Source organism: Macaca thibetana, chromosome 8 (assembly GCF_024542745.1).
Source record: "Macaca thibetana thibetana isolate TM-01 chromosome 8, ASM2454274v1, whole genome shotgun sequence".
In the NCBI taxonomy this organism is placed as follows: Eukaryota; Metazoa; Chordata; class Mammalia; order Primates; family Cercopithecidae; genus Macaca; species Macaca thibetana.
In genome coordinates, this window is record NC_065585.1 from 136,062,423 (window position 1) to 136,078,573 (window position 16,151).

The 16,151-nt window shown below is 42.1% G+C and overlaps 1 long non-coding RNA gene across 1 annotated transcript in view; it reads left to right on the top strand.

Annotated features, from left to right (window-relative positions):
- The first annotated feature begins 4,597 nt into the window (after window positions 1-4,597).
- Window positions 4,598-16,151, top strand: part of LOC126961123 (uncharacterized) — a 36,147-nt gene continuing 24,593 nt past the window's right edge. Inside the window, exons 1-3 of the long non-coding RNA XR_007728191.1 lie at window positions 4,598-4,680; window positions 5,063-5,164; window positions 10,330-10,451. This is a non-coding gene — a long non-coding RNA (uncharacterized LOC126961123). The remainder of the gene's footprint in view (window positions 4,681-5,062; window positions 5,165-10,329; window positions 10,452-16,151) is intronic.

The following is a 16,151-nucleotide window of genomic DNA, read 5'->3' on the forward strand; positions in this document are numbered from 1 at the left end:
CTGCAAGCCAAGCAGAGGGACTGATGTGGTTTTGCTTTGTACCCACCCAAATCTCATCTTGGGTTGTGGTTCCTGTGGTCCCCACGTGTGGTGGTGGGACCTAGTGAGAGGTAGTTGAATCATGGGGGTGGTTACCCCGATACTGCTGTTCTCATGATAGTGAGTGGGTCTCATGAGATCTGGTGGTTTTATGGAGGGCAGTTTCCTTGCACATGCTCTCTTGCCTGCTACCATGTAACATGTGACTACTCCTCTTCCTTTGCCTTCCACCATGATTGTGAGGCCTCCTTAGCCATGTGGAACTGTGAGTCAATTAAACCTCTTTCCTTTATACATTACCCAGTCTTGGATATGTCTTTATTAGCGGCGTGAGAACAGACTCATACAGGGGCCTCACTGGAAACCCTGGTGGTACTTAGATCTTGGACTTGCAGCCTCTAGGACTATGAGAAAGTAAGTTTCTGTTTCCTAAGCCACCCAGTCTGTGGTATCTTGCTATGGCAGCCTGCACAGGCCATATCAATGAACATATAATTTTGAATTTTTCAATTCAGCTTTCTATTCTCATCACTAGTTCTGTGCTAATATTTTAATGAATACACATTGAACCATGCATTTATTTTTTAATTTAGGGATAATGCACAATATAGTACTAAACATCAAATAGTCAACTTCAACGTAAACCGTAACACTCATTTACAAGAAGAGTTGCAAGCTGTCAACAAAAATTTAGCTGACTTCAACTGAGTACATATGTTACCTTTAGGAAAGTAATGATTCTGAAGATGACAAGAGATTTCTGTAAAAACTATAATTAATGTAGCATTTCAAATGTTTGAAATGGATGTGAAAAATAATTTTGTTGCTCTTTCCTCTGAAGCAGAAATGAATTGAAAACCACTTGATGGGGTCTACATTGCAAAATACAGAGCGTCCTTTCTTTCACACTTTATGATTTGAGGATGTCGACTCCTGATGGGTCAAGAGTCTGAGGGCATGGTGTGTTAGTCTGTTCTCACATTGCTAATAAAGACATACCAAGACTGGGTAATTTATAAAGGAAAGAGGTTTCATTGACACACAGTTCAGCATGGCCGGGGAGGCCTCAGGAAACTTACAATCATGGCGGAAGGGGAACCAGGCACATCCTTCTTTATGTGACAGAAACAAGGAGAAGTGCCGAAGTAAAATGGGGATACTGTCTAGTGGGAAGAAGCAGCCGTTTAGAAATCCAGTCTTGTCTATCAAGCACCTACTGTGTTCCAGGCACTGGAAACACAGCTGTGAACGCAATGCAGCCCCAAGTTTGGGGATCTTATTTTGTAGTGGGAAAACACAGTAAACAAGTCAGCAATTTATAAGGGATAAGCCCTTATAAATCCATCAGAACTCGTGAGAACTCATTCACTATCATGAGAACAGCATGGAGATAACTGCCCCCGTGATTCAATTACCTCACACCAGGTCCCTCCTGCAACACATGGGGATTATGGGAACTACAGTTCAAGATGAGATTTGGGTGGGGACACAGCCAAACCATATAAGATGATGAGGGAGCTTGCCTTTAACTGATACTGAGTCTGCACAGGTTTGAAGACACTGGGGTATAGAAGACATGCTGGTGACCTCTGTGTGCCTTATGGAGCCATGTCTCCCACTTCTTCACTGCAGGTTGTGCCCTGGAAGACTGACCTCTGTTGACTGCATCAAGAGTTGCCTTTGTCCTCTCACCTTGATTGGGTTCAGGTGATAGGAAGTACCTGCAGGAGATCAGAGAAGGGTAGGCTCAACAGTGCCCACACCCACGGTACCCATGTCCTAATCCTTAGAACCTACAAATAATGACCTTATAGGCACACAAGACTTTGCAAAGGTGATCAGGCTAAGAGTCTTGAGATGGGGTGATTGTCTTGGATGGTCCAGATTGATCCAGTGTCATCACCAGTGGCCTTATCAGAGAGAGGCAGGAGGATCAAAGCCAGAGAAGGAGATGTGGTGATTGAGGCAGAGACTGGGTGATTCAGCCATGAGTCCAGAGGGCCTGGCCACCTCTAGAAGCTGGAAGCAGCAAGGTGCAGATTCTTCTCTGTGTTCTTCGGGAGGAAACAGCTCCAGTGACATCCTAATTTTAGCCCCAGAAGACTCATTTTGGACTTCTGACCTTCAGAACTTCAAGAGAGTTTGAAAAATACATCACAGACCATTGGAACATGTTTTAAGTGGCAAACGATATCATTCTCTTTTCTTTTTAGCTTTTCACCTTAGGAAGGAGGTTGCTTCACTTTTTATTTGACATGGAATTGTTTCTGTTGTTTTCCTAAACCTGGAGAGTGAAGGAAGCCATCCTCCAGGAGTCAAGACAAACTTTGGATGTAATTCCTGTTGATTTCAAGTAGCTTCTCTCTCTATAGGCTGGTAATATAATGGAAACATTTGTCCTGCCGCTAACGCAGACATTTGTGTTGTTTTAAGCCGTTAACTATTTTGGTAAATTCTTGGAGGAGCAATAGGGAGCTAATTAAAGGGGGAGCAAGAATGAGATGAAGAAGCTTGCCCTCCCTCCTCCCATGCTCCCTGTGGGTGGCATCTGATATGGTTCAGGTCTGTGTCCACACCCAAACCTCATGTGGAATTGTAACCTTCAGTGTTGGAGGTGGAGCCTCGTGGGAGGTGATTGGATCATGTGGGTGCATTTCTCATGAACGGTGCTGTCCTCGCGATAGTGAGTTCTTGTGAGATCTGGTCGTTTGAAATTGTGGGGCACCTCCCTCCTCTCTCTCTCGTTCTGCTTGTGTCATGTAAGGTGCCTGTTCCCCCTTCACCTTCTATCATGATTGTAACTTTCCTGAGGCCTCCCCAGAAGCCAAGCAGATGTCAGCACTATGCTTCTTGCACAGCCTGCATAACTGTGAGCAAATTAAACCTCTTTTTTTAAACAAATTACCTGGTCTCAGATACTTTTTGTAGCAGGTGAGAATGCCCTACTACAGCATCACTGAGCTGCGCACATCTCTGTCCTTCCTGTCACTTCCCTTCAGGCCCAGGAGTGGGAAAGAAAAACTCTCTACCTGCCCCACCCTTGCAAACAGAATTTCTTCTACACTTCCCTCATTTTATAGGAATTTGAATTTGCCGTTGTTTCCTGCTGAGCTGCTATGAGGAGTAGCAGCAAGGAAGCCAGGATAGGACTCTGCGGAAGATGAGCTTGCACAGTAGCCTCCGCTCTCTGGCCAGGGTCTGCCTTTTTAATTGAATCCCTTCTGGGCCCTAATGAGAACGAAATTCATCCCCCCAACTGGTGACCTCATTCCTCAAGCCCCAGTGCTGTGGTTGCTATTTCAAAGGGTCAAATTTGGTTCATGTGGAGAACATTTCTCATTGGTTTCCAAGGGTTAACAGTGGGGAAGATAGAGTGAAGAAGATGGAATTAAAACACTGTCATGAGAAGTTAAAGATGTGTTATAAAATGTATCAGAAAACTTAAGAAAATGCACTCTTCTCATGTTTTTAAAAACAATGCTTAAAGAACTCTTACTCTGAGTATACTATTTTTTTTTTGCTTGTTTAAAAACAATTTTTTTTTTTTTTTTTTTGAGACAGAGTCTCACTCTGTCATCCAGGCTGGAGTGCAGTGGCGCAATCTTGGCTCACTGTAACCTCTACCTGCCAGGTTCAAGCAGTTCTCCTGCTTCATCCTCCTGAGTAGCTGGGATTACAGGCACAAGCCACCACTCCCAGCTAATTTTTGTATTTTTGCTGGAGATGGGGTTTCACTGTGTTGGCAGGATTTGTCTTGAACTAATGACCTCAAGTGATCTGCCTGCCTTGGCCTCCCAAAGTGCTGGGATTACAGGCATGAGCCACTGTGCCTGGCCCAAAAACAAATCTTAAAGTAAAGACCTTTTTTTTTTTTTTTTTTTTTTTTGAGACGGAGTCTTGCTCTGTCGTCGCCCAGGCTGGAGTGCAGTGGCCAAATCTCAGCTCACTGCAAGCTCCGCCTCCCAGGTTTACGCCATTCTCCTGCCTCAGCCTCCCATGTAGCTGGGACTACAGGCACCTGCCACCTCGCCCAGCTAGTTTTTTGTATTTTTTAGTAGAGACGGGGTTTCACCCTGTTAGCCAGGATGGTCTGGATCTCCTGACCTCGTGATCCGCCCGTCTCGGCCTCCCAAAGTGCTGGGATTACAGGCTTGAGCCACCGCGCCCGGCCAAAGTAAAGAACTCTTATTCTGAGTATCCTCTTAATGTTTTGAACTTTTGGAAATAGCACAAAAAACTCTCTGAAGAAGGGGAATAGGATCTCTGTGGAAGGAGAAGAAAGTTTGAGCAAACTATCCAATGGGAAGCAATGAGGTGACAATTTCTCTTTTCTTATTCCATGGCTATTTCGTGGCTATGCACTGGCCAGGTGGTGTCAGTAATGTAATCCTCTGCTGTGATTTAATGGTAATTTAAGGTTTCACGCTAAATTTTCTGGTAATGTTTGGAAAATACATCACTGACCGTTAGAATGTGTTTTAAGTGACAAAACGATCTCATTCTCTTTTCTTTTTAGTTTTTCACCTTGGGAAGGAGGTCTCTTTACTTTTTATTTGAAAAGGAATTGTTTTTGTTATTTTCCTAAACCTGGAGAGTGATGGAAGCCATCCTTGAGGAGTCAAGATAAACTCTAGATGTAAGGTCTGTTGATTTAAAGTAGCTTCTCTCTCTCTGAGACAGTAATATAAACGGAGCGTTTGTCCTTCTGCCACTCATGCCGTTCTGCCATTTGTAGTGGTCTGGGCTCCCTGTGGGTGGAATGTCTCACTGGGCATTGTGAGAAGAGGAGAGCGGGATTCTGACCCAGGCGCTGCTGCTGGAGGCTCTGTGACACCCGCACATTGTCACTTAACATGCAAGGGCTGTCCATGGTCACTGTCACTTTTCAGTGCACGATGTAATTAGTATTTCATGACTGTAATAGAAAAAAAATGCTCTAGTGTCTGTGCGGATGATTGAATAGAAGAGAAAGCTACTCTGTGCTTATAACACAGGGTTGTGTTTGTCCCTTCTTCTCTTCCAGCTGAACGGTCACCAGGTCACGGAATTCCACCGGGAATGGGAAGAGCCTCTGGAGCAGCACGCGAAGTCCTGCTATCTGCATTCTGTGGTTGGAGTGAGTTGGGTGAGTGGAGCCAACCCAGACCTTGGGATGGGGCAGAGTAGGATCCGCAGGCTGGCTCTGCCCCACCTAGTGGGCAGGGATAGGTGCTCTGGGTGGGGACTCTGCAGGCTGGGTTCCTTCACTCCTCAGGCTCCTGCCACCTTGCTCTTGGCCACTGCTGTAGGTGAGCATTGGGCAGGCAGATTTCTCACAGGAGACAGACAATTTCAAAGGCTTGGTTGCTGTCTATCCTGTCATCCCCGTGCACTCACAGGATGAGATTTTCTTAACCATTTGGCAAAATAAAATTTAACTGTCAAAAATAAAGGTCTGATGCTGCCTATGAACAGCTTTATATTTCATCCTAATGCTGCTGCTTCTTTTTTTTTTTTTTTTTGAGACGTGGTCATGCTCTATTGCCCCGGCTGGAATGTAGCAGTGCAATCATAAATCGTAGCTCACCACAGCCTCAAACTTGTGGCTCAAGTGATCCTCTGATGTTAGCCGCCCAAGTAGCTGGGACTACAAGAGTGCACCACCATGCACACTTTTATTTTATTTTTAAAAAGTTTTTAAGGGATGAAGTCTCACTATGTTACCCAGGCTGGTCTGGAACACCTGGGTATAAGGGACGCCCCCCTTCAGCCTCCCAAAATGTTGAGATTACAGGCACAAGCCACCATCCCCAGCCCTATATATATGAAAACTTCGGGACATTATCCATCTCCTAAAATCAGGGTAGAGTAATTTTTAAACCTACTCTCCTGTATTCTGCATATCAGCTTTAGTTGCTTTCTCTTGCTGAACCTTCTACATTCTCCAGGATTGTTTTATTCTCCCAATAAACACAGCCATTTCCTTGAACAGGGGAGGTAATACCTGCGTAAGTCTATGTACAGTATGTAGCAAACAATGTGAGTAATTTCTAAACTATTTTGCTTTGCAATAATCAAGGGTTTGAAAACCCTAGATGAGAATTGGCCCTCTGGTGCCTCACTCTCTCAGCTCTCTCTCTCTCTTCTCCATTTTCTTTGCTGCTTCATGCTTTCCTCCATCTTTGTTATGTGTCCCCTTCTTTCCTAATTATTTTGCCTTGAAATGCTGCTTTATAAACTATGGTTCCTGACTTCTCAAGCTTTCCATATTAAAGTTATGCTAAGTCCCGTATCTTGGTGGCAGCGCATCAGTCTTTCCTCCGCGAAGTCCTTGCTGACATATCCTTCTTGTCCTCTACTCCAACGTCTGCTCTGCAAGAGCCGTCTGGCTCCAATGCCTCGTGCCAAGCTGCTTTGAAATCGTTCCTGAAAACTTACCATTTTGCTGAAAATGGCTTTCTCTAGTGGAGTCTCCAGTGACAGATGGTCCGTTTCAATATTTTCCTGCCCACAAAAAATCCCAATAGTCATAGAAAAGAAATGTATACCTTTGTAAGGAGCATTCTGGGTGAGGTGTCTAGGGTCGCTTTCTTTGCTTGTCATTTCCTGCTAGAAGTATGTTAGATGGAGGCTGTGTCCTACAGAGCCATGTTTTGCATAAAGTCTCATCAACTGTCAGCATCATGACTTAAAATGCGATAATGAGGTAGAGATATTTAAGTTCCAGATTGCTCAGACAGTGCGGAGTCGATCATGCCTGCCTGGCTGTCCAATTCAAGCATGCAAGCCAGCACATGTGTGTCTCTTTCAGCATTCTGAGTTGGATGACAATTTTACTTTGGATGGATTTTATGATTTACATAGGATTATATACATCTTCTATAAAGTCTTTTGCCTAAGTTGCGTTGAGACTCTCAGAAGGGTGACTCTCAATAGGGAATCCTGGTACTTATGGTTGTGACATTTGAGAAGAGCAAACACTTGGCACACTTCCACGTTTTCAGCAGCACTGTGAAAACTACAAATTTATTTATACGATTTGTTGGAAAACTGCAGAAATTCTTCACTTTTTTTTTTTTTTTTTTTGAGACAGAGTCTTGCTCTGTTGCCCAGGCTGGAGTGCAGTGGCGCAATCTCTGCTCACTGCAGTTCCGCCTCCCGGGTTCACGCCATTCTCCTGCCTCAGCCTCCCAAGTAGCTGGGACTACAGGCGCCGCCACCACGCCTGGCTAGTTTTTTATATTTTTTAGTAGAGACAGAGTTTCACCGTGTTAGCCAGGATGGTCTTGATCTCCTGACTTTGTCATCCGCCCACCTCGGCCTCGCAAAGTGCTGGGATTACAAGCATGAGCCACCGCGCCTGGCCTAAATTTTGTTTCTAAAAGAAGTGAGAGTGAGAACTAGAGGTAATAAGATGACTTATAAGACAGAAAATAAATTTGCTTGAGAAGAGTAAACCCTCAATCATCCCACCTTGGCTGAAAGTGGGCAAAAGGCAGGTTGCAAAAAGCAGCAACAATAGGTTTATCCTCAGATTTGTTGCTGCTTTTTCTTCTACCTGGAAAAGCTTTCCATCCTCATTTTGTAGCACATACAATCTGATCGTTTCAGACTAGAGAGCCAATGTAACTACTTCCAGGGTACGTAAGGTTTCTTGATGGTCTTTATGAAGACTAATAACAAGTTGTATACCTGTTCTCTTTCTTTCTAGAGTTTTCAAAATGAGTTCTGGGAAATGTTAGGCTGTGTATAAAAGAAGAAGTGGTCTTGAGAAAGGCCATGGTACCCATGACTGGAGGTCCTGGACACAGCCTCTCCCTCATCTCATCCGTGGAGAAGGTTCCCTATATTAGTTCATTCTCACATTGCTATAAAGAACTACCCGAGCCTGGGTAATTTATACAGAAAAGAGGTGTAATTGACTCACAGTTCTGCAGGCTGTACAGGAAGCTTGGCTGGAGAGGCCTCAGGAAATTTTCAGTCATGGCAGAAGGTGAAGCGGAAACAGGCACATCTTCCATGGCTGGAGAAGGAGGGAGAGAGAAAAGGATAAGGCACCATACGCTTTTAAACAACCAGGTCTTGTGAGAACTCACTCACGATCATGAGAACAGCCAAGAGGAATTCTACCTCATGATCCAATTACTTACCACCAGGTCCCTCCTCCAACACTGGGGATTACAGTTTGACATGAGATTTGGGCGAGGACACAAATCCAAACTCTATCATTCCCCATCATGTTACAACACCTACTGTTCCTTGCCTCAATGCTTTCAGCTGGCTTCAGTTGCCAGTTTCTGGTGTTTCTTAATTGGGTTTCTTAAATGGTTTTTGGAGGTTATGTAAAATCGTGTCACCAAAATATGTGTGTGTATATCTGTCTGCATACCTGCACGTAATCTCGTGAGGAAGAGATTCAAACATTTTCATCATGTTTTCAAAAGATGCCGGGATCCACGGAAGGTTAATAATTACTTCTTCTTCTGTCCTTGTTCAGTATGGGTTCTCTCAGTGAAATTAGGTGAATACATCTTGTAGCCTGACAATGAGAATATAGATTGTGCTATAATTTAAGTGTGTCTTCCAAGAAGCAAGTGTTGAAAGCTTAATCCTTAAGGCAACAGTGTTGGGAGGTGGGTCCTGATGAGGTTGATGCCATCATGATGGGAGTGAGTGAGTTACTCTGAGAGCAGGCTCCTGGCAACAGGATGAGTTTGGCCCCCTTCCACTGCCCTCTCACACACACTCTCTTGCCCTTCTGCCTTTCATCATGTTATGATGTGGCAAGAAGGCCCTTGCCAGATGCCAGCCTCTTGATCTTGGATTTCCCAGCCTCCAGAACTGTAAGCCAATACATTTCTGTTCATTATAAATTACCCAGTCTCTGCTATTCTGTTACAGCAGCACAAAACAGACTAAGACAGATTGCAAACTCAAAGGGTTTTGGAAGCAAGGCGGGTAAAATGAATGACCGCAGCAGGTGATCTACAAGACAGTAGGGAGTGTTGGGGCCTGTGGGCAACTTGGAGAGGGGTGGCTTATTTAAAGCACCCTAATTTAGTCAAAAAGTTTACATTCAACTTAACTGCTGGCTGAATATGGTTCATAGGGACTGCGTTGCCATTTATGACAACCTCTGCTTGTTGAGAACGAGAGAGAGAGATAGCCTTCTCCTTGTCTTTATTTTCTGTTTATCTGTTAGAAATGCAGAACGATAGTAGGTGGATGGGATAGGAGCTGGTCATCACGGGCCCCAATCAAACAATATCTTGACATGATTTATAAGGATTAAGTCCTTTCAAAGTGTTCATTTGAATCTAGAACAAAGTAGAGAATTTCTGACATGACCTGCTCATCGTGCCCAGCACGGCCTGGCCTCTGCCCGCCTCTCCCACTGTCTCTGGGCCTCTTGCGACTCTCCTTTCCTCTCACTGAGCTCCAGACTTCTTTCTTCTCTCTGCATGCATCTGGCTCTTTTCCACATCAGTCTTTATGCTCTTTTCTCCACCTGGCAAACCTTTAAATTCACTTTCATAGCCAACTCCTACTCAGTTCTTTAGGTTCTAGTTCATATTTTTTGTTTAAAGTATTACATCCTTACTGTTCGTAGACAGCAAACTTCTTGAGAGCAAGGATCATGCAAACCATTTTTGCTGCTGAGCTTTCTAATGCAGCGCCTGGCACCCAGTAGGCACTTAATACACATTCCTTGAATGAGTCCACGGTAGTATCAATGATTAGAGATGAATAGATGCCTGGGAAAGCTGATCTCTTGGGTGAGACTTCATGATGGCACAGCCTTGGTGTGGTCAACCATATCCCACGGACTGATTCTCAATTTTGTAGGTTTCTGAACCTGAGTTGTATGTCTGTCAGGACTCAGTGGTTGATTGAGCCCCCTAAACTTATGGGAGACTGTGGTTTAAACTAGAATGCTGATTTTAAAATTCATTAGAAGACTGCGCCCAGTGGCTCACTCAGCACTTTGGGAGGCTGAGGTGGGTGGATCACTTGCAGTCAGGAGTTCAAGACCAGCCTGGCCAACCTGGTGAAATTGAGTCTCTACTAAAAAAAAAAAAAAAAATTAGCCAGGCATGGTGGTAAACACCTGTAATTCCAGCTACTCGGGAGGCTGAGGCAGGAGAATCACTTGAAGCTGGGAGGTGAAGGTTGCAGTGAGCCAAGATCACGCCACTGTACTCCAGCCTGTGCAACAGAGTGAGACTCCATCTCAAAAAATAAAATAAAATAAATAAATAAATAAATAAATTCATTATAAAACTAAAACTTCTCTTATATCTGAATGCCTAGGTCAGCCCACCAATGTATTTCCTCATTAGACATTGACAAACATGGAAGAAAAACAGTGGAAGAATTAGAAGAGAATATGGAAGCAGAGTGTGATCTGGAGTCATGTTTAGTGACCACAGCAGGTATGGGATGTGAACAGCTGAGTTAATTGAGCAGGTTAATGGGGATGGCCTTGCCTTCAGTGGTATTGGAAGGAACCTGACAAAGTATTGATCCATTTCTAGACTCTAGGCTATTGCCTAATAATTTGTGTTGTGTTTCCTCTGAAGAAATAAAAGAGGATACCAAGATTCAATAGATACCAAGCGCTCATTTACGTGGCCAAACCTTTATTGAATAGCTAGATCTGCTCTTTCTGCTTTTGACCTCAGAGACATAGTTACTTGTAAAATGATTTCTGCAGATGGCTAATCTAACATGAATTGATTTCAATAAGCTTTCAGAAGGTGAATTTACCTTGACTTTGACTTCGATCCTCTGTGCTAACTTATTAATAATTAGTAAATGATTGTTGATGGAATACATGCTGTTTGAAACCAGTTCGTCTTAGTTTTTTCAAGCTGCTACAACAAAAGGCCTGAGACAGTGCAGTTTAGACACAATCAAAATATGCCTCACCATTTTTTTTCTTTTTTTTTTTTTTGAGATGGAGTCTCACTCTATTACCAGGCTAGAGTGCAGTGGTGTGATCTTGGCTTACTGCAACCTCCACTTTCCTGGTTCAAGCGATTCCCCTGCCTCAGCCTTTTGAGTAGCTGGGACTACAGGTGCGCCACTATACATGGCTAATATTTTGTATTTTAGTAGAGACGGGGTTTCACCATATTGGCCAGGATGGTCTCGATTTCCTGACCTCTTGATCTGCCTGCCTGATCCTCCAAAAGTGCTGTGATGACAGGCATGAGCCACTGCTCTTGGCCATGCCTCACAGTTTTAGGGGCTGGAAATCTGATATCAAGATGCCAACTGACTGGGTGTCTGGTGGGAGAATGACTTCCAGGTTCATAAATGGCACCTTCTTGCTGTGTCGTCACGTGGTAGGAGGGGCCAGGGTGCACTCTGGGGTCTTTTCTACAAAGGCATTAATCCCATTCACAAGGGCTGTGCCTTCCTGACTCAATTACCTCCCAAAGGCCCTACCTCTCAGTACCATCACTTTGGGGCTTAGGATTTCTACCTGTGAATTTTGGAGGAACACAAACATGAGACACAGCCCTATGCCATTAGGACTTACTGCTTATAACATTACCTGGTGAATGATGATGGGGAAAGAGGGGCCACAATAGTATCTAATTTTGGCTTATTTAAGTTGAGTTCAGTTTTCCAGTAGGTATAAAGGCACATGCAAACAAATAACAGCTCATAGTAGAAGACATAGAGATACGTGTTCAGAGAAGCAAACCTGTGTTCTTTTAAAATTAATACAGTACTTCAACATTTCATGTAGCTACTGGAAAAAGAATAAGCCTTTATCTTTTTAGTTCATGTAAAAGCACTTTGGAATGGATTTTTTTCAGGATTGGGAAGTAGCATAAAATTAATGTCCCTTAAAGCCACCTTATAGATTTTCTGTCTGAGACCCCATTAAGGCAACCTAAGTATTGCCATGCTTGCATGCTGACCAGAGTAGAAGTATCACTCATATTTAGAGTTTTAAAAAATGCAGTCACAGGAGAAATCGACAGGTGTGGCTTTTGTTTTTTCTTTCTAAACCCTGGCTTAAAGCACAAGCGCACAATTCTCAGAGCAGGGGACCATGACCATCCCATACTATTTATATGCACGGATGAGGCTCCTCAGTAGGTGCCAAGTCTCTGCTGCAAAGGCTGTAGCCCTACAAAGGCTGGAGACGGGCACAGCACATATTTTATTGTGCAGGACAATACAAAGCTGAAGGCTGCTTTATATAATTGCCTTTTGCTGCTGCGTAAAAAAGGGTGGACGTTGGAAAGGCAAAAACAATTACTTTTTCTATGGTTGTCTTTATACATTTTATGTAATTTTAGATTTGTCGTATTATGCCAAGAGAAAAAGTTGACAGATCAATGTCCAGTAGACTTGGTTTTTGTTATTGTTGTTGTTGTTTTACATATGGCTACATATAATTCATATGATTAGTAGGATAATGTCCTTGTTACCCCCATGAAATCTATGAAGTCCTAATACCTGCAACTTGCAAATGTTATGTTATTTGGAAAAAAGCATCTTTGTAGATGTAATTAAGTTAAGGATCGTGAGATGGGAGATCATCCAGGTGGGCCCCAAATGCCTTCAGAAGTGTCCTTAGAGAGAGGCAGAAGAGATTTCACAAACACATAGCTGATGTGAGTATGAAACAGATGGAAAGTGCTGCTGAACTGGAAGGTGGGAATGATGTGGCCACAAGCTGAAGAATGTGGCCATCACTAGAAGCTGGAAGAGATAAAGCATAGGTTCTCCCCTAGAACCTCTAACGGGTGTGTGGCTCTGCTGACACCATGATTTTGACTCAGTAATGCTGATTTAAGACTTCTGGCCTCCAGAACTATGAGAGAATATATTTCTACTGTTTTAAGTTTCTACGTCTGCAGTAATTTGTCACAAGAAACAAATATAAGAAGTAGCCAATATATTGACTGTGTTAGCATTTTAGCATTGAAATCTTATAAAGGTGTCATACATCATCAAGATGGGAGAATTTAGGTTTCATTTTCTGCTCTGCTACTAGCAACTTGCTTACTTCCTGCCTCTAATCAACTATTTTTCAGTTAAGGGAGAAATGATTTAGACAAGCTAAAGACCTTGCAATAACTTTTTTAATGGTCAGGTTTATTTTTCCTTTGGCGCAAAAGGGCATTTGTTGCATTACTCACTAGATGTCCTCCTATGTGAATTTGTGCTTTCAAATGTTATATTCTTGGCTTTTTCTAGCACCATCGTGGCTCACTGGTTTCATACTCCTTGACTCGGTATTCAGCTCCAATTTTCGTTCTCTTTAACTGAAAGAACTGCATGGTTCACACAGACCTGGAAATACAACCATTAGAATTAAATTACCACGCAAGAGTGCCCTGATGAGCTTCACAAAGACGTAGAACCCATGTGCTTTTGGAGTTGTTTTAGCACCCCGTTTGGAGCCAAACAGCCTCACAACTCCCATGATGACATCAGCTTTTTTTACACCTCTTAAAGTAACAACATGAGTTTTGTCTTCCAAAGGGTAATTTTGATTTCTTACAAAGGTAAGAAAGAAAAATCTGGAAAATGATTAAAATAAAAAGGCAGGCACACAAGGGGTAAATACCTTCAAGAAAGCAGTGTCATTGCTTAAAATGATGTAGATGAGACAATGAAAGAACCAAGCTGTCACAGCAAATTCTTTACAAATTAATGCCATGATTCCTCAGTACTGTAGGCATTATAGTTCTGGAGAGGTTACAGAAACATCTTCCATTTTGATAACATGGAATCATTATATTTTTATGACTATATAGCTGACAGTAAAAGGAGCAATGATAATGATTCTCAAAAATGTAGGTAGATTTGCAGAATTCTAGGTGGACAGGTATAGTTCCTGCATATTGACAATTAGCAATATGGAAATATTCCTTATGGAACTTATGTGCTACACAAAATACAACTTAAAGTTGGTTACGCATCAGTTTCCTTTCAGTTGAGATCTTCTGAATTTTTGGATTGAAGTTCTTATACATTACATGGATTCAATATACCCAATCTGATTGCTGGGGGTTTTATTTGGATGCATTTTTAAGTCTTATGAAATGAGTATATTATTATTATTATTATTATTATTTTTTTGAGACGGAGTCAGTCTTGCTGTGTTGCCCAGGCTGGAGTGAGTGGCGGCATCTTGGCTCACTGCAAGCTCCGCCCCCCGGGTTCCCGCCATTCTCCTGCCTCAGCCTCTCGAGTAGCTGAGACTACAGGCGCCGCCATCACGCCCAGCTAATTTTTTGCATTTTTAGTAAAGACGGGGTTTCACCGTGTTAGCCAGGATGGTCTCGATCTCCTGACCTCGTGATCCACCCGCCTCGGCCCCTTAAAGTGCTGGGATTACAGGCTTGAGCCACCGCGCCCGGCCGAGTATATTATTATTTTTAATAATGCTTTTATATTAGCTATTGGATAATTTTAAACCTCCAGTAGAGAACGTTTGGAATAATTGTCAAAGGATAATAACGTATATACTATGATTTAAATATTTGTGTCCTCCAAACTCATATTGAAATTGAATTGCCAGCATAATGGTATTGGGAGGGGGCCCTTTAAGAAGTAATTGGGCCATGAGGGCTCCACCTTCATGGTTGAGTTTAGTGTCTTAATAAAAGGGCTTTAATGAATGAGCTCTGTCTTGGCTCTTCTGCTTTTCTGCCATGTGAGGAAGCCTGTTCCTCCCCTCTGGAGGAAGCAGCGTTTGAGAGGACATCTGGGAGCAGAGACTGGGCCTTCACCAACACTGAACATGTGGCCCTTCATACTGGGCTCTCCAGCCTTCAGAACTATGAGCCAATAAATTTCTGTTAATTATAAATTATCAAATCTATGGTGTTCTGTTATGGCGATACAAAACAAACCAATGCAATATGCTTTTATTGACAAGTGTAGTGTGTCACTGTGGTGAGATGTGTATTGGTAGACGTATCTACTGTTCACATTTTATGCTGAAAAGTGATTCATTATCCAAGGAAAAAATACAATTCTCTCATATCTCGGTTTAATAACTATACATAGTCGTATTTAATAAAATTAATTCAAATCTCATTTCTGGTAGAATATGCTGATATCTAGTTTTGGTTTTGATACTATATGAGTTTGATCATTTTAAATTAATGGAAATGGTCAAGCTATTAGGACTTAAGACAATAGCATATATTATTCTCTAATACTTCATCATGGGTAAGCTACTATACATTTCTAAATATTTATAATTTCCAGTTATTCAATTAGTGCTTAATTATTAACTCATTTTAAGTGGCCTTTGCATGTGGCTCAGTCATTCAAATGAGGCTAATGTCTATCTTTAATTTGGGGTTATTTTATACTCTGTTATTCTCTAGCTAAATTTTGTTTGCTGTATCTTTATTACATTTCATATATCTGCAAAGCAGACAGCAAAACATAACAAAGACATTAAAAAGTGATTAAAGGTCATAAAATCAGTACTCAAGTTTCTGCTTGAATCACTTTATGAAGATTATCTAACATGAGAGGACCCCATTTACTAAAAATTCCTCATCTTGAAGTTATACACATATGTATGAGCTCCTCACCAAATGATCTCCAGTCGCAGGTCTCAGACCAGTGTTTAGGTTTCCATTTCATATATTGATAGGTGCAATATGCTGCTTGCTGAAATATTATTCCATCTAGCAATGGGAATGCTGCTGGCGATACAGAATTATTTGCTAGTTAATTAGACAATATCATAAGATAAAGTTTTCTCCAACCACGCTTCTTTCTCAAGGCTAGTATAAACAAATGCCAAATTAAACATTTCAATGGAAATGAACTGGTATGGTAGTTCAAACTACATATAAAAGTTAAAAATTATAGTGAATTATTTAAAATATAATCAAGATGAAATTTTCCTTCTGGCAATTACAGAGTAAAATAATCTTGAATCCTTAGAATGAATTACTCTTCTCAGAGACAGAGAAATAAGTTCTTCGAAGAGAACAGGGAGGTATCCAAAATATATAGAGTTGTAAGATAGTTTAAAGATAAAACTAAATGAGTGTTGTGGGCCATTGTGAAATAAATATATCATCAGCCATCTCCAAATACAGCTTGGATTGCTTAGTTTTTATGAGACAATTAGAATG